General features: G+C 46.3%; 1 protein-coding gene across 5 annotated transcripts in view; it reads right to left on the bottom strand.

Moving 5' to 3' along the window:
- Positions 1–14,495, bottom strand: part of PKNOX2 (PBX/knotted 1 homeobox 2) — a 93,590-nt gene that overhangs the window by 41,557 nt on the left and 37,538 nt on the right. Inside the window, exons 1-2 of one of the 5 annotated variants that reach the window (XM_038161527.1) lie at positions 8,173–8,942; positions 6,693–6,777 (exon numbers count right to left, since the gene is read on the bottom strand). The exons of 1 other annotated variant lie outside the window; for it this stretch is intronic. The gene's annotated coding sequence lies outside the window, so the exon portion shown is untranslated. Of the gene's footprint in view, positions 1–6,692; positions 6,778–8,168; positions 8,943–14,495 lie in introns of those variants that run through there. 3 more of the 5 variants (XM_038161524.1, XM_038161528.1, XM_038161526.1) reach the window with 3 other exon arrangements.

Raw genomic sequence — 14,495 nt, 5'->3', positions numbered from 1 at the left:
CCACCACCACCACCTCCAAACAGCTCCTCAGACGCCTGGTATACACCTGAGATACCTGCACAGAACCTCCAAAGACCTCCTCAGATGCCCAAAATACAACTGAGATACTTCCCAACATGCACAGAACCTCCACAGAGCTCCTCAGATACCCAAAATACACCTGAGATACCTCCCAATCTGCACAGAACCTCCAAAGAGCTCCTCAGATGCCCAGTACACACCTGAGATGCCTCCCAACCTGCACAGAACCTGTGGAGAGCTCCTCAGATGCCCAGTATTAACCTGAGATACCTGCCCAGAACCTCCAAACAGCTCCTCAGATGCCCAAAATACAACTGAGATACTTCCCAACATGCACAGAACCTCTGGAGAGCTCCTCAGATACCCAAAATACACCTGAGATGCCTCCCAACCTGCACAGAACCTCCAAAGAGCTCCTCAGATGCCCAAAATATGACTGAGATACTTCCCAACCTGCACAGAACCTCCAGAGAGCTTCTCAGATGCCCAGTACACACCTGAGATACCTCCCAACCTGCACAGAACCTCTGGAGAGCTCCTCAGATGCCCAGTATTAACCTGAGATACTTGCCCAGAACCTCCAAACAGCTCCTCAGATGCCCAAAATACAACTGAGATACCTGCACAGAACCTCTGGAGAGCTCCTCAGATGCCCAGTATACACCTGAGATACCTGCCCAGAATCTCCAAAGACCTCCTCAGATGCCCAAAATACGACTGAGATACTTCCCAACCTGCACAGAACCTCTGGAGAGCTCCTCAGATGCCCACCCCACACCCCAGGGATGCATCTCTGCTGCACATCACCAGCAGAGAGCCGTGTCCGGTGTGGTGAGGCCAGACAGGAGATCCATGGGAACTGTTTCCCCTGATTTAACTCCATCCCAAACCCCTGGCAAGAACAGCAGGTGCAGTTTTGTGCCTTCGGGGCAGATGTCCGTCATCTTCCCCAGGAACGTGGGTCCAAAGGAGTTCATGGGGAAGCTTGCACCCCTGGAAACCTGGCCCGAGGTCATTGCCCAAGGAGACATCTGGAAACACCTGGAACATTTCAGGGCAAAACACAGCAGAAACCTCCAAATGTGGAAAACGTGGTGGAAGAGGCAAAAGGTCAAGGTGCCTCTTGACTTCTCAGGCCAGTGTAGGTCCAGCCAAGAGATGCAGAGACCCAATCTGCTCAGAAGGACCTGAGCACAACAGCAGGTGAAATATTAAGGTTATTTATGGTAAATAATTCATGCTTGTGCCTTGGAGGAGCATGAATGAACTGATGCCAAATACATATCCTCAACCTGGGACTTGATTTTCTTTGGATTTGTCCTGACATCATGATGGAAAAGCTCATGTTTTGCACCAGTCTTTCATCTCATAGAGACTTTTTTCTATCCCACAGGAAAGACTTTTGCTGTCTGGGCTTGCTGTGTGAACAAAACATGAGGGCTGGAGGAAAAGGGGCAGAAATAAGGCTCTGTCAGTGTTAAAAGAGCTCTTGGTAGACTGATTTTCATCCTTGGAGGAGGCCAGCCTTGGGTGTTGCATGCATTTAAGACAAAACCATCGTGCACCTTCTGCAGAAAGGATGCCGTTTTTGTCCCCATCACGAGGAACACAAAGAGCCAGCCCCACCAGGGACATCTCCCTGAACACCCTAACAGAGAGAGAGAAGTCTTTTTGAGCTGGCACGCACTTTTAGCAACTTCAAAAGGCATCCTTTGAAGTTTAGCAGAGGCCTTTGAAGTCCTCCCGGTGCGAAAGGGAACGGAGGAGATGCCTCCTCCAAGATGCTCCACCACAGGCAACGCGAGGCAGCCGGATCCACGGTGTCCCACGGCTGCTCGTGGCTGCACTCAGCAGCTGCCCCGGGGTCACAAATGAGACACCACTTCTGACAAGTCCTCAATCCCCACAAATGCCCTAAACCCTGACTGGCTGGCCTGAACAGCATCCAACATCCCAGCGTCCTGGGACAGCAGCCTCCACCCGGCTGCAAAAAGCCAAGGGCATCCCCGTTAACAAGTTTTAATGAAGTGTAAGGGAATGCTAATAAAGCTGACGTTCAGCAAAAGAAAATTCAGGGTTTTTGTAAAAAGTGTAAGATTTTGAAGCAAGAAGGCTTTTCCCAGCATGTCACTTTGTTTCTTCCAACGTGAGCAGGCCGTGGCGCTTCCAGCCTCATCGTGTCAATGCTGTTTAATTGTGACTATCATGTGTTAATAAATTTAGTGCCAGCTCCTCTGATTTAGAAGGAAACCACAAATGGTGAAATCCCCAGTAATGCTGGTTTTTGTTGAATTATTTGTATCCCCCACACTATGCCCAGCAGCAAGTTCTACTGGGCCCAAACTCCACACCCCTGGGACAACCAAAGAAACCCTGCAGGTGTGAAAAACAGTGCAAATGCAGAAATCAAAGCTCAAGATTCAGTTAACCCTTTAAGGAGCTCCAAGGGATGATCATGACTCTCCAAACACCTTGACAACACCTGCTGCCATCTGCCAGGAGGACTTTTGTGATAAAAACCTTCGGTGTGTTGGGCTTTTCCCCACACAATGAAATTTCTGTAGCATCTGCAGCCTCTGGATAAGGGCTGGGGCCAGGTGTTGGGGACGCTGGGGCAAAGAAGAGTATAATATTTTCATTTCAGAAGTTAAACTGGTGATGGACAAACCCCACCCTTTCTCAGAGTGAAAGATTTGAGACGTGCCCAAATATTGTTGTATTTCTGCAAAAGCAAAGCTGCTCTGAGGCTAAACACAGTTAGGACAGACGTATCTGCTGGCAGAGCCCTGCTGCAGGGGGCTCACACTTACCCAAACGGGGCATGTAGAGAAATACTGGACATCCCCACCCCAGACATGTGCATGTGAGCACATCTGGATGCAGGGAACAAAAGCAGCCTCTCTCCACTGCGCTGATAAATAATGGAAAGGCAAAGTGCCCTGCAGAAGCAGCACCATACTGTTCGGCCTCGGGCGAGACGGAGGAAAATTCGGTACCCATGAGGTCTGGAACAGTGGGATTAATAACACATCAATTTTAATGCAGGGTGGCTTGTGCGGTTTTTTCCCTTTTCCTTTTTTTTTTTTCTTTTTTTTTTTTTCCCCTGCTTCACAAACAGCAAAGTGAATGTTTGAGCATCTCAGTGGGGGGTTAATGAGGACTCTGATTAGTTATTCAGATTTGCCGATGCTGCCTACATCCATCCTCGGATGGGGGAGTAGCAGGAAAGGGTTTGCAGAGAAAGCTCTTAAAGATGACCTGCTTGGCTTTCACAGCTCAGGGGGATGAAGGTTTTGGGGGGCTCATGTTACAGGGGTCCCCAACCCCAAAATCCTCGTGCCAACTTTGAGATGGAAAAGTTTATTTTCCCATTATTTGTAGGGGATGCTAAAAGCTGCTGCACGTTCAGCCGTGCCAATTCCTGTAAAGTTTCTGAGGAAAACATTTGGATTTGTGGGATTTTTCTCACTTGAGAAAAAAAAAAAATCATGGGTGCCCTTAATAAAATTTGTGTGCAGTCCTAGTCAGAAATATAAGACCAAAAATGATGGATGGGCAGATGCAAGGATGCATGGATTCAGGGATGCAAGGCTGCGTGGATGGTGAAAAGATGCATGGATACATGGAGGCAAGGGTGGAAGAAAGAATGGATCACCCCATAAGCCACCACTGGGCTGCAAAAATGCAACAACTGCTGCAGCATTTCCTACAGCATCCCATAAAAGTCCAACAGTGGCTTATGTCCTTGCGAAAAAGCAATGAGCTCACCTCCTTGCTCCTTGACCCACAGGTATTTTAAGCAGGTTGAGCTCACATCAGTATTTTAAAAAGGTTGAACTGCTGCATTTCCAGGGTAATTTTCCAGATTTAGGTTTTTGCTCTTCACCTGCATCAAAAATCAAAAGGGAACCCGAGAAAATAAATGGCAGGTGTCCAAAATGATGCCACAAAAGGCCTGAGGGATGGAGCCAGGGAGGTGTTCCATGGCATTGCAAAGGGGCCAATAAAAAAATTCAGACATTATTTCAGGAGTCACTCTAGGATTCACTGTTTCTTCACCAAGAAGAAATATTTGAAGGATGAGCAGGAGGGTGAAGGCACTGTCCCAGTGATAAATTCATCCCAACAATGAATGTCAACACTGGATTTCTTTTTGGGTCTAGAGACCCAGCTGGGTCTTGCTTTGAGCATCACTCAACCTAGCATCCAGCAGGGGACTGAGGGCCCAAACTCTCTGGTGTTTGTGTCATTTCCCACAACACCTGCCAGGATCTAAGGGGAAAGACAAACTGGAGTTATCCTTCAGATTTCACACGGAGGCACTCCACCCCAAACAGGCTCTTTTCCCAAGGACTGCCTCCATATGCTTTGTCTGGGTTTTAAACGGTGTGTTAATTGTTCTGAATTAACAGCTCCAGCTGGAGAAGCAAACAAGCAATTTGCAACTGAAGATAACACCCAACTTATCTCAAGTGATTTAAGTTGGGATTTTTTGTTGTTTTTTTTTTTTTTGGGGGGGGGCGGGGGTAGTTATTTTTTTCGGGTTGTGGGATTGGGTTTCTTTGAGGGGATATAATGCTTTTCGGGCTGTGAGTGCACTGTCCAGAGCCTGGCTAAAATCCCTTAGTGCACCCAATCCATCAGGAGTGACCATTGGCACACGGTCACAAGAGGAGGAGGGATTGTAGAACAAAGAGAAAAAATGAAAAATCTCTGCATTTCACTTTGCTTTACAGACAGGAAAAATCTAATATACCCTCATCACTTCTGGGCAAACCACTGACTGCAGAAGAGCTAAGGATTATTTTCTCCCCAACACCTTTTATTTTCTATTACATACAATCAAGGAATCCCAGAACGGTTTGGGTTGGAAGGGACCTTAAAACTCATCTTCCTCCAACTCCCTGCCACAGGCAGGGACACCTCCCACTATCCCAGGCTGGTCTAAATCCCCATCCAGCCTGGCTGTGGACATTTCCAAGGATGGGGCAACCTGTGCCAGGGCCTCACCACCCTCACAGGGAAGAATTTCCATTCACAGCTTGTTTCACAATATTCAATCTCTCAAAAAAACCCCAAAAAAATAGCAAACTCTTTCAAGCTTTCTGCCTTTGCCCTCTTTCATCTTTTTCCCTTTTGTTTTTTTTTTCCAGTTGCTGCTATATAGAGGAAGGGAGAAGGAAAGACCATGATGAGTATTTGTGTACAAGACTGGATCTCCGTTTTTTTTTAAATTGTTGTTTCAGCAATTTAAATCCTTTCTAATCTCACTCAGGGTGTGGGAATCAAGGAGGAAAGTTCACCCCTCTCTCCCCACCCTTCCTTGCCTGGTTTTAAGAGGGGCCAACGGTGCTGGCAGCAAAACAGACTCCACAAGAAAAGATTTCTATGATATGACCAAGTGTCTAAAGCCAGATTGAGTGGAAACTCTTGCTACCTCCCTGGTTCCAGGCAGGAGAGGGTTAATTTCTGCAGTCGCTGGGAGGGGGCATGGCCAGGACCTGGTTATTCTATACCACTTCACATCATTTTTGGGGGGAGGGGCAGGAAAGGGACTCCCTTCCCAGCCGGAGCAGCTCTAGCTTAAGGTGAGCATTTTTGTATGTGAATCACTCTTTCTGGGTACCCTTCTGTTATTAATATTGTTGCTGTTACTGTTTGTTTCCTCATCCTGGTCTCCAGTAAACTGTTCTTTTCTCAACCCATCTTTTGGTGATGATCTTTTCCTTTCATGCCTCCAATTCTCTCCTCCAGGAGGAGAAGGGGAGGGGAAATCCAGTGAGAGGCAGTGTGGCTTGCAAAGTCTCAGTAGAAGCACTAAATTGGGGGGACCATTCCTAAACCATGACTCTACCCCAGCCAAGACTGAGTTGGGGGTCAGTGTCCATCAACCCCCAAAAGTTCTCCAAGATTGGATCCTGTCAGATGACTGGGATCATGGACGGGGTCATGGTTCTCCAACACAGTCTTCTGCTGAAGCTGGGACAGTTTGTCTCCATTTTGTCTCCTTTTCCCAGAAGAAAAAGGTCTAACTGTGCCCTGAAGACACGAAGAAGGGACATCAAGATGCAATGATGCATCCTTCTCCAACAACAGCAGGCGCCTCCAGAATACAGCCCCAACTCTGTGGGACTCGGGCAGCCTCGGATGCCCAGATCCCCAGTGCCAAGCTGTGCTACCTGACGACCTCCTGGCACATGGATAAAGTAACAGGAGAAGCGATAAATCACTTTGGCACCTTCCCTGGGCATGGCAGCCCTTGATAAAAAACCAAAACTCGGGGGAGGGAGTCTGACACCACAGCACTCCCAGCGCGTTCCGTGGCGCAGATTAATCCTTCTTGATGGAGAATTACAATTAGGGCTTCGTCTTAAGGAGATATCAGCAATCAGATATCTTATCAAATGCCACCTCAATTATTCAAATAATCCCTGGCTCTTAGATTTGGGTGCTGTTTAGGGAAAGCAGTCCGATTAATGTGCTGACACTTCCCCATCACGTCCGACATCCTCAACTTCACGTCTGATTACGGAATTTGCATTCAATTTAATTTTTTCCATCTGGAGTAAATGAATAATCCGAGTACCTACCCCAGCCTTAATTACATTTGTTAAATTAAAAACCTGGGATGTGAGAAATTTAAATGCATGTAGCTCCATGGCCAGACAAACCTGCGTGTTCAACCTGCCGCAGCCCTGCCAGCTCCTGCTCCAATTTCTCTTCCTTCCCCACAGCCAGGCATCAAGGAAATTACAACTAGAAAACAAAAATTCTTTCTAAACGATGAAACAATAGATGATCTTTTGACATTTCCAGCACTGTTTGCAAGGGAATGAGATAAAATGTAATAAATTCATATACTTCTGTGTGTTTCTTGGCTCCAGCAGCTCAAATTTCCATCTCTTTATGCAGGAGTCCTGGGGAGCAGAAATCCTTGATAATGCCAAACAATTCGACACTTTATTTTCTCTTTACTCCACACCATGCAAAACACAGGCTTCAAGCTGCCAGCTGCTGGGAGTGAAACCAGATGCCACATCCCTTTTCCATATGGAAACAGAAATCTCCCCGTCTGGGGGGGCCGTGTGCTCCCCTCAGTCCCAGCCCTCCCTGACCCCAGGGCTGCTACTGGCACACAGCAAAGGCTCCCTCCAACAGCAAAACACCACTATTCCAATGGTGCAATTGTCATTTTCTACACTCAGCCTGGCTCAGGCCGGATTCTGGTACCATCAGACCCAGAGGACATCAAAAAAGATTCACCCCAAGCCACCACCACATTTCCTCATTTTAAAATAAAGAACAAAACAGAGAGGCGTGAGTAAGACTACTGAACTTGATATTTTTTTCAAAATAAACTTAGCCAAAGCTTGCTGAACTTCCCATCTTTTGGAGATGATGAAATTTTAAAGGACGGAATTAATAGGTGGACGCGAGGTGGTGATAAGGAAAGTGTCCAAATAATTAAAGAATAATTAAACATTAAATGGAAGATAAAGCATTACCAGCTCAGACCATTCTAGGAGGAATTTTTCACAGATTAATTGGAAATGGGAAATGTCAAATAAATAAATTTGGGTGTTGATCTAGATGTCAGCAGCAATAAAAACATTGAGAAAGTCTTTTCTCAACACTCACAAAGACTGAATTAAATAACTTACATGTGAGTGAGTGCAATGACAGCAATCCCCCAGTCTGAGGCTTGTGAGACCAGTAATAAAATATGGTTAAAAATATTCCAGAAAAGCCACACTCGGGGAAAGTGAGACAGGTGAGAGCAGAATCAAAAATAGTTTTTCCCTTTCCTCCCAGCATGCTTACAGCTCAGACAACACTTCTGCACCCCCAGGAAGCTGCATTTGACTCCCCAGCCCAAAAAAAATCCCTTCAGAGGGGTGTGACAGAGCATCCCCCCAGGGACAGTGGCCATCAGATCTGGCCATCAGGTCAGGCAACTCAGATGCAGTCTAATGGACCTGCGGTTCCTCATCCTTCCTGACTTTCTCCTGCTTTGTTTGGAGTTAACAGTTATAGTTCCGGAGAAGAAAACATCATGTTTTAGCAATGAGGCCCCCAGCGAGGCTGTTTAAAAATTAATTAGTGCCATGCAACGTATTAGCGACGAACAGTAATTTCAGCTTCTGTACCTACTTCATTGCCTTCTACATGGTTGTTATTCCAGCTTTTCCATGGTCCTCCCAGCCAACCAGGGCCTACACAGAGCACACCAAGGAAATTATTGGCTGTGTCTCCTGGAAATACCCAACTCAACAGCAAACACACACCCCAGCGTGATCTCTCGGAAGCTTTTAAATAAATTGGAGTCATATTTGCTGAGCTGGCTGGAAGGCTGGGAGCCTGCTCTGCTCACAGAGGTGCCCATCATCCCAAACCAGCAGCTGCCTGTCCAAGGGTAGTCCCTGAGCAATGTGGGTCTTGTGGTGTGGTGTGGAGGAGGCTGTGGGTCGTGGATTCAGCCAGGATGGAGGACAGAGGTCCTCCCTCCATGGACAGACATGGGTGGAGATCACCCAGACCTGAAGATGGAGAACCTTCCAGGATGGAGGTCTGCCAATCCCAGGTGTATCTGCCAGCCCCCAAGTTGAAGATTTTCCTCCAAAGCCAAGGTAGAAGATCCTCATACCCCAGAAATGGAGATATGCTCCCAACTCTGAAGGTGAAGATGCTCAGGGATGGAGCTCCACAAAACACAAGGAAGAATCTACCTAACCCCAAGGCTGGGAATCCCCCCAACCACAAGGAAAGGGATCTCTCAGCCCTGCAGATGGAGATCTCCCAAACCCAAGGAGGGAGACTCACAGACTTCAAGGATCGAGTTCCTAACACTGAGAATGGGGATCCACCAACCCTGATGATGCAGAGCCTCAAAACCCAATGGCCCTCACAACCCTGAGGACAGAGATTCTGCAGACCCCGAGGATGGGGATCCCCCCACCCAAGAATGGAGAGAGAAATCCCCTCCAGGACAAAGACCCCCAAACCTAAGGATGCAAACCCCATTTCCCCCACTCCCATTGAGGGCAGTCACCCCCTAGGACATCAGTGGCTGAAATCTTCACCCCACACTGCATGGAGCAGAACCTGGGGTCATCACCCTGGTCTGGTAACGGCCACCCCCCAAAGTGCAACCCCACATGAGCCACCACTGCGCTCCTTCGGCAGCGAGCGAGGCAGCAGGGACCAAGGAACCTCGCTGCGTGCACTGCCTTCAGGTGGATGGTGGAGCTGAGGGGAAATGTGCTGGGACATCTGGAATATATTCATTTTATGGCATGTTTCATATCACAGACAGGTACTTTGAAGCAGTTAAGTAGTAGCAGGGCAGCACGTCCCCATGGGTGGGCTGCGGTTTGTGCTTTCAGCCCGAGCTGCACCAGCATGACAAAGGGGCTGGGGAGACAGAGCTGACGTTTTCCAAACACAGCTTTGTGCCTCTGGGGGCAAATCCGGCAAGAAATTAAAACCCAAAAGGCCAAAAAAGAAAAGAAAAAGAAAAAAAGAAAGAAAACAACCCCCACATCTAAGTGATGTTGATCCCCACATCAGGCTATTAACAGACCCATCACAAATTGTAAATGACTCAGATAAATTAAATGGCTTAGCAACTGTGAGGAAAGGCCCTTCTGAAGATTCATTTGTTTTGCGGAAAAGAAATTATTGGGGAATTTTAAATCTTTTCCAGCAGCTTGACACAGGCACCCTGTCAAGCCCACATATTGTTGCTCACGCAGCCCTGGGAGCCAGTCAGCTCTGAAAGAAGTGAGAGAATCATAGAATCCCAGAATGGTTTGGGTTGGAAGGGATCTTAAAGATTCTTCCAATTCCCTGTGATTGGCAAAGACCCCTTCCACTGCCCCAGGGTGCTCCAAGCCCTGTCCAGCCTGGCCTTGGACACTGCCAGGGACCCAGGGGCAGCCAGCTCCTCTGTGCCAGGGCCTCAGCACCCTCACAGGGAACAGTTTCTTTCTGATATCTAAAGCTCCCCTCCTTCAGTTCAGTGCCAACAAAGTGCTCTGTGAGCCTCCAGAAGCAGGGGGATACAGGAATGCTCCTGGTGGCGAGGCACTAACGAGGCTGTACCTCCTCCTAGAAAAACTATCAAAAGCCTCGGCCAATGAGGAGGTCTGCAAATGGGATGATTTGACCCAAAACATCTCTATGCAGAGGGAAAGCTGGCAACTCAGCTGCAATTAAAAAAGAAAGGGGGGGCAGTAACACGGGGCCAAAAGTTAGGGCTGCAACCCTGAGCGCAGTGAGGTGCAGTGATGCCAAAACCTGCAGTGATCCCCGAGGCCCAGTGAGCTGCAGGGATTTACCCCCCAAAGCAGGGAACCACTGCTTTCCTCCCGTGCTAATTCATGAAATTCATACATTAAACCTACCTGACTTCAGAGGCAAAGCCCAACTCCCCATTCACAGCCCTTTTAGCTCATGCAAAATTCAGGGGTTGTTCACCTTCAGAGCTATTTCGCCAGCAGCAGCAACTCAAAACCCCTTTTAGTGGAAGTTCAGAGGTATAAAAGATGCAAAACACCCCTAAATTATTCACATGGTGTTTCAATCAAAGGCACACCATGGGGTAAAGGGAAGGATCTGGCGACTCTGGGGATGTCTCCCCATCTCTGCCTGGATGGGAAAACCCTTCTTGTATTTACTGGGGAGAAGTGAATGGGGGAGACAATAAAATAAAAGGGTTTTCTGTACCCAGAAAGGGCTGGAGAGTGTGGATTCCAAGGAGTATCCATTTTTGGATGCACATTTTTCAGGTGCATCCAACCAGAGAATCCTGGCTGCATTTGCCCTTTGGCAACACTGAAGCTTTTCCAAACTTTTATAGCACCAGAGGAGTCAAATTCAAGTGGGGCTTGGGAAGAGAAATTGCAAACCAAGAAATCCAGCAAGAAAGGATAGAAACAACTAAAAAAAAAAAATAGGAAATTCAAAAATTATTATTTTGCATTTCAAATACAGGAGGTTTTCAAAAAATGAAAAGCCTTGGAAGATACTTTTTCTTCCATTTTTTCCTCTCTGTTTTGCTTCTATCTCTTTCATTGAGCATCCAGGTGCTTCTGAGTTCGGATTTCCATTTCCAACATTTTTGGATTTTTCTTGGGACAAAACCCCAACAGCCCAATACAAAAAAACCCAAGCCCAATCCCAAAAGTAGGACACGGAGCCCTGCTCAATCCAGCCTCAGCTTGAGGCTCACTAATTACCCAGTAATAGTATTTATATGCTGCCGGCACACTCGGAAATGCAGCTCCTAATAACCGAGGTCGGCATCAATATTAATGTCCTGCCTTGACTCTCCATACTCAGGGACCAACGAGAGACAAAAAAAAACCCACCACAGCAAAGTGAAAAGAGGAGCAGAAAATGAATCTTAGAAGTATTTTTCTGTGTTTGGGCAGGAAGGGAGTGCTTGAGATTAAATAAGGGGAGCAGCAATAAGAGCAAATGTAAGTTCCCATCTCTGAGGCAAAATCTTCCAGCAGTGCAAAATTTTTCACCACCCAAACTTTGAATTTCTCCACAGGCAGGAACAGGCCAGAAAAACTTCTCTTCCTGTGATGGGAAGAGATTTCTAAACCTCAGGGTCTTCCCCTGACCAGAGTTACTCTTAGACATTCAGATTCAAATATTCACCCCTGCAAAATTCAGTCCTCTTTTGGTTGCTCATGCAAAACCCCAGGCTTTGGGTTGGCTCAGCTGGAAACAAGCTCCTGAGAAGCACTTCTCTTCCAGTGATAGTTTGGGAGCATATCCCCCCAGATCCAATATTCTGTTGCATGCAAATGTACACAGAATATTTTCATAAATGTGGCTGCGCAGGGCACAGTGTGGGCTGCATACATGTCCCAGCACCACTCCATAATTCGATTAAAAACCGTCTTTTCTTAATAATTTCTACGCAGAGCCACTTGTCACACCAGGAGCATTAAGGCAGAGTTTAAATGGAGTTAATAAAGTATTAATAGCCTGCAGTAAGGCTGTGATGGATTTGAGCTGCATGTGATCAGTACCCCTTGGTACAAGTTGTTACTGCCAATGTCCGTGCTCGGTGCACAGCGAAAAAATCAAGAGGTCTTCCATGAAAAATGCAGTTCCAGGAAATCAGACATTTCTCATGGAAAGAGAAATGTTTGGGGGATTTTTCCCATCAAAATGAAAGCTGACAGCTGAAGAGCAAGCATGGGTGTGGCATTTACTCTCTGGAGTGTCAGGTGTGGTATCAACCCACAGCACTGACACATTAATTCATGTTGATTAATACTGAAAGAAAACAAATGGAAGCCATAATGTTCATGGCCAAGAATTCAACATTAAGACAGACGTTCCTGGCCCGTCATTTTGCAATTCTTTCTTCCCAATGCAATTTGAGAACTTCCTTATTTTTAGTCAAATTCCAAGCAAGAAAAGGGCAAATTGTGGAAAGAATTTGAAAAGAGATGCTCTACTTCCCCCAGAAACTGTGGCCGTGAAGCCTTTAGTGGCACATTTTGAGCTGTTATTAAACAACACCAACGAGCAACGTTGACCCTCCTGAGAAGACCCAGCACTGTATTGATAACTACAACAGCAGCAGGTAACACATCAATTAACCCTTCAAAGACCCAGCCCTGAGTTAATGACCACAAAGGCAACGAGTAAACTGTTGATCCCACAGAGACGACCCAGCCCTGCATCGATGACTACTCTGGGTAGAATCTTGACTCAAGCCAACTGCCTAAAGGCTGCCATAAAAATCAAATGCTACTATTAAGTGATTTCAGATATTGAAAGAAATCTCTAGAGACTAATTATAACCTCGTTTGGCAATTTGGGTGGAAAGCACACTCTGCAGTTGTAGCCTTGGCCATCAATTCTGGTCAAACTTGAGATCTTTCTAAAGAGCCATTGTGTGACCCAGTGGAAATGGCAATTTTTCATAGGGAATTTTCCCCAAAGCTTAAATCGCCTCTTTATTCAATATTTCTTAGTTCTAACTCGTGGAAAGAGGCTGTGAGGTCTGTTCCAGGAGGAGCAGTCTGTGAGAAAATGTCAGAGGGTAAAAACGTCTCAGGGAAAAAAAGTGAGGATTTCCACTGGAGGGGCTGACTGGCACCACCAGAGGACCCAAACCCAAAACCAGGAGGGGTTTGTTTTTCTTGGTTGGGGTGATGAAAGAAGAACCATGAGAAGGACTAACACCTCCTTCCACTTTCTCCAGCTGCAGAAGGTCACCACCTTTTGGGCATTCAGAAATGCAGCTTCTCCCACCAAAACCCTCACTAGAAGATCTTCCCCACCACTTCCAAGACAGAGGAGTGAAAGGAGAGCCCCTTCCTCCAACCCTTCCATCAGCATCAGAGGAAACACCAAAACCACCACACCTTGCAAATCCCTCCCTGCCTTCCCCTCCCCAATGTCTGCCTTCACCAGAGGATCCTCCAAGATGTCCAAAACCGGCTCAAAATCACGACCTGCCAAACAAGGACTGAAGTTGAACAAGAAACTGAGTTAATCAATAAACTGGGAGCTGCTGAAGCTGCACAATCCACTCGCCACACCAGACACAGTGCTCCAAGTCTGCCCTCATTGCTTTCCCATGAAATGGGAGCTTCAAGGACTGAGAGAAATAAAAGTGATTTTGAGGGTTGCTGCAGCTTTTCAGCTCTCTGATGAGATATTATTGGCTGATCTCCTACACAGCTGCTCCCTGCTGAATAGGCAAATCCCAAAATCCCACCTCCAATACCATTGGCCATCAACCAATGTGGGAATAAATGCAAGTTCTGGGTTTTTTTTTTTTCAGTTGATGTGAATTATTTGGGGATTTTTTTTTCCTGCTAAGGAATACGTGGTGATTTATCCAAAACTGCATTTACATGGAAAAATCCCCTCTTTGCTGTCTCATCCCTGCCTCAGTCGGCAGCTGAGGGTGACCCAGTGCAGTGACCACCATCCTACAGCCAAGTGGGTCAGGACTATTTAATACCAAAAAACTGGGGAGAAACATTTTATTTCTTCAGCAATAAATGCTCCTTTTCCCAAAGTGCTAGTTCAGAATGGAGAAAAACATTCAGTTTTGAAATGCCTCAATGAAATTTAATTTTTGGTTTGAATCAACAGCTTCACTCGGTGCCATTTTAATGCTATTTTATGCTGAAATGTCAATTGGAAACTAACATTTTAAAATGTCAAAACATTTCACGTCTGCAGACGGTGCCGGTAGTTTTTTGCTTCCATGTGTCCAAACAGAAAACACTTTTGGAATTTTACCATGGAAAGGAAAAAAAAAAATTAAATATATATATATACATATATATAAATCAATATTTTGACTTCTTGGAATGAAAACAAAGTTAAAATACAATATTTCCTCTAGGATGCAAACAATATTTTCTGACAAGCTGTAATCACCAGAAAGCAATCTGAGCCAAATATTTGCTACCACAATCTGCTAGAGCTTG

The sequence above is a fragment of the Motacilla alba genome, chromosome 24 (assembly GCF_015832195.1).
Source record: "Motacilla alba alba isolate MOTALB_02 chromosome 24, Motacilla_alba_V1.0_pri, whole genome shotgun sequence".
Lineage (NCBI taxonomy): Eukaryota > Metazoa > Chordata > Aves > Passeriformes > Motacillidae > Motacilla > Motacilla alba.
Note: the sequence above shows the minus strand (reverse complement) of the source record. Positions and strands in the feature narration are given on the sequence as shown.